Here is a 3,276-nt window from a genome sequence, read left to right on the forward strand (position 1 = left end):
GGTGGGGGCTGCCCGGGCACGGAGCGGGGACAGACCGGCTCCGGAGCGGCGTGGGTGGTGGGCGGAACTCGCTGTCCCTTGGGAAGATCGGTGGCCCGGCGGGATTCCCGGGAAGGCGGCGGCACCGGGAGCTGAGGGCTCGTGGCACCGGAGGCTTCGCCCGGCCGTGCGGGATCCCGAGGCGGCGCTCTCGGGCGGATTCTGTAGAGGACAAAATGGACATTTTAGGGCTAAAATCTGAGTTCATCTGTTGGGAAGACAATGGACGTTTTGAGGTAAAAATGAGTAAATCGGTGATGGACAGGTAGGGAAAATCCCAGCCTGGCTAAAGTGGATTACCAAACCCACCTGTGAAATCAGAGCTGTTCCAGCAGCTTTTCTTCCCATTGCCCCCCGGATGTTTTCCTTATTTTCTGGTTTCCAGAAAGGAGCATGGGTTGGGAAGCACAGCTTTGCAAAGTCGTCGGTTTGCCATAACTGTGCAGAGATGTCAGGATCTGGAAGGCACTCCTATTTTCCTGAAGGAGGATTCCCCGGGGAATGCCCTTAGCTGAGATTTGGCTTCTGCAGACTCTCCCAGGATGAGCCATGGTGGACTCTGATCCTGTGCTGGTTTTTAAAGCAAAGAGTTATTTGCAGTTATTTGCAATGTCAGTCTCACTGTGAGCAATTTTTTTTTTTTTTGTGCCAGCAAATAAATTTTATAAGCACTGAGGTAATACGATTCCATGTTATAAATTAGGTAATTCTCTTAGCGAGCAATTTCAGTTGTTATACAGTGTGGTCTGCAGAAGGATTTTTCTGTAAACTAATTATTTTTTAATTTATTTTAAAGCTCTCCTAAAAACTATACACCAGTGTGCGTTTGAGTTTCTAGAGGCAGTTTTGGGTCATACCTGGTAATAACCTGGTGCCTGGATTTAACAACTAGCAAAGCCAAGTTTTCTGCTCGTACATTTTGGAAATGACACATGTAAAGCATTAGCCAGCATTGCAGGAAATATTACAAAGGAAGCAGTTGATTGTAGCACAGAAATAGCAATAAAGGTACTGACTTGCTGCTGACCTGAGACTTGGCCTCTGGTACTTGGAAAGTTAATGGAGATTTGCTTGGCTTCTCTGCATGGGTTTCTCCTATGAGAGACAGTTCAGTTCCATGAGAGAAGTGTGGAGAAAACTAGAGACTTGCAAATATCTCTTCTGTGATCTCTTGAGAGAAGACTCACTTTTCACCTGGGAGAGAAGAGAAGAGAAACTCTGATTTTCCTCAAAGGAAAAAACAGAGAGTGAGCTTGTGGAATAGTTCTGTTTGGTTTTGGAGGATTGTTTCATTTCATTTGGTTTGCTGATCCTAAAACTACTGGAGTGGAATGTTAGCTCTAGACCATACAAAATTCGAATTTTTGCTAGAGGAATGCGTGGTCCTGAGCTATTTGGACTAAAAGATCACTTCTTCCTTTGTTGTATTTGGACACAGTGACTGCATTCTTAGAGAGACGTTTCTACTTTGTCAGAATGAAGCTTTTCTCCCACTGCTTATCATTACTGTTTGAATTTCACAGTTAGGGTTAGGTAATACAATACTCATTGTATTACATTCTTTAGGCTGTAATGGAGAGAAGTTGGTGAAGCATTTAATAGCAAGTTGCAAGCACTTCCTTAGTGATTTTTGCAGACCTGCCTGTCTACTTCAGGGAACGTGAAGATCAGCTGTAATGCGGTACCTCTGGGCACATTGAACACGCAGAGAATTTTTCTCCTGTTTTGGATGTCACTGGCAGGGGCTGTCTGTGCTTTAAAGCATCGTGTTTGTCTTTGCACAACAGTGTTTTCCATGCTTTCTTAATATCGTGCCACTTTTAACTTACTGCAGATATTCAAAGAAAGTTTCCTGCTAGCTGGCAGGAAGGCAGTCTAGAGAAGTTTCCTTTCTGAATGCTCTAGGTATGGGTGTGTGCTAGGACAAATAGTTTTGCCGCTGCTTTGGTGGTTGTCTCTGGAGTTGGTTTGCATTCTCTTTTTAAAACAAACAAATAAAGAAATGAAATGACTGAAAATCTATAGCGATAGGTTTATAGCAGTTCACCTGTCTGTGATACTTGCACACTGTCTAGACCTGACTCTTGCAAAAAACCCCTCCCTATAATAAGTAAGTCAATAAAAACTGTCACTTCAGCTTAGTTTGTTCCACTTGTTCTCTCCTAGGTTCTATGGTCGCCCCTGCAAAACCTTCCCCATCCGCCCCTGACTGGAGTAGTTCAAATGCAGACAATCATATTGGTCAGGGATCAGCCTCGACTTCAGGAATTATGACTAGTGAAGGACAAGGTATGTTCTTATGTGCTTGGCTGATCTTAAAATGTAGTTGATGGTATCTGCCTCTTCTAAATGCTTCAGTAAATATTGAGAATTCATTTGAAAGCAGCAAAAAAAAAAAAGGACCCAAGAATATTGCTATATAATTTTTAGGATGGTGTTGCAGGGATTTTAAAAAGAAAGAAACCAAGCCCACCACTCACTTAAGATGGCAAAGCAGATCCTAATGGCTTCTTACGTGCTCCTGTTCCATTTGCATGCTACAGCATCCGGCAGGCCGAGGGGTTCCTAGTGCAGGGGAAGGATGGACACAAACCGCATTCCTTGCATCCGCTGTGGAGAATATTGCACAGAGCAGGACTCCTGTTCCTACAGTTGTGGCAGCCCTTTGGAAAGTTGCCTTCTCTCTAACAACAGCTGAGGGAGAAACTTTTTTATGAGACCAAGAGAAGGAAAGTGCATGCATTCTGGATGTTTGATTCCATGGGCCAGTCTGTGGGGCTCGGCACCTTGAGGAAAAAGCAGAGCAGCAAAGATCTCCTGCGAGAAGCACAGGTATGCAGGAAACTCAGACATTCCGTCTGACAGGGATGACACAGCTTTTGAAATACTCCTTCTCAGCAGATACAGCAGTGAGAACCTGGAGCAGCTTCCCGTGGCGGCGATGGCAAGATGAAGGGCTGCTGCTGAGAGATCAGAGCTGGCAGTGAAATAAAGCTTGTGGGTCTCGAGCTGAAATCACTGAGGGGCTGGGATAGAGCTGGGGGCTAGAATATGGACTGGATGCTTTGGTCAGGGACTGTTGGTTTTGAGTAGAAATTAGTGTGGGATTGGGATTATATTTTGGAGCACTTTGGGGAGTCTAGTAATTCTATTGCCAGCCATTGGATGGAACTGGGAGTACTGGGTAGAATCAGCTGTTCTATGGAGAAGGCCCAGGTGTTAACAATGAGGGGGAGG

General features: G+C 45.0%; 1 long non-coding RNA gene across 2 annotated transcripts; it reads left to right on the plus strand.

Moving 5' to 3' along the window:
* The first annotated feature begins 84 nt into the window (after positions 1-84).
* On the plus strand, positions 85-3,269 carry LOC113941839. 2 transcript variants are annotated; one of them, XR_003525765.1, is made up of 3 exons: positions 85-275; positions 2,206-2,328; positions 2,583-3,269. It is a non-coding gene; the product is annotated as an uncharacterized LOC113941839 (long non-coding RNA). The 2 variants fall into 2 exon arrangements; XR_003525766.1 differs by having other exon boundaries at positions 2,734-3,269.
* The last annotated feature ends 7 nt before the right edge of the window (positions 3,270-3,276 follow it).

The sequence above is a fragment of the Corapipo altera genome, unplaced genomic scaffold, assembly GCF_003945725.1.
Source record: "Corapipo altera isolate COAL_440 unplaced genomic scaffold, ASM394572v1 59425, whole genome shotgun sequence".
NCBI lineage: Eukaryota > Metazoa > Chordata > Aves > Passeriformes > Pipridae > Corapipo > Corapipo altera.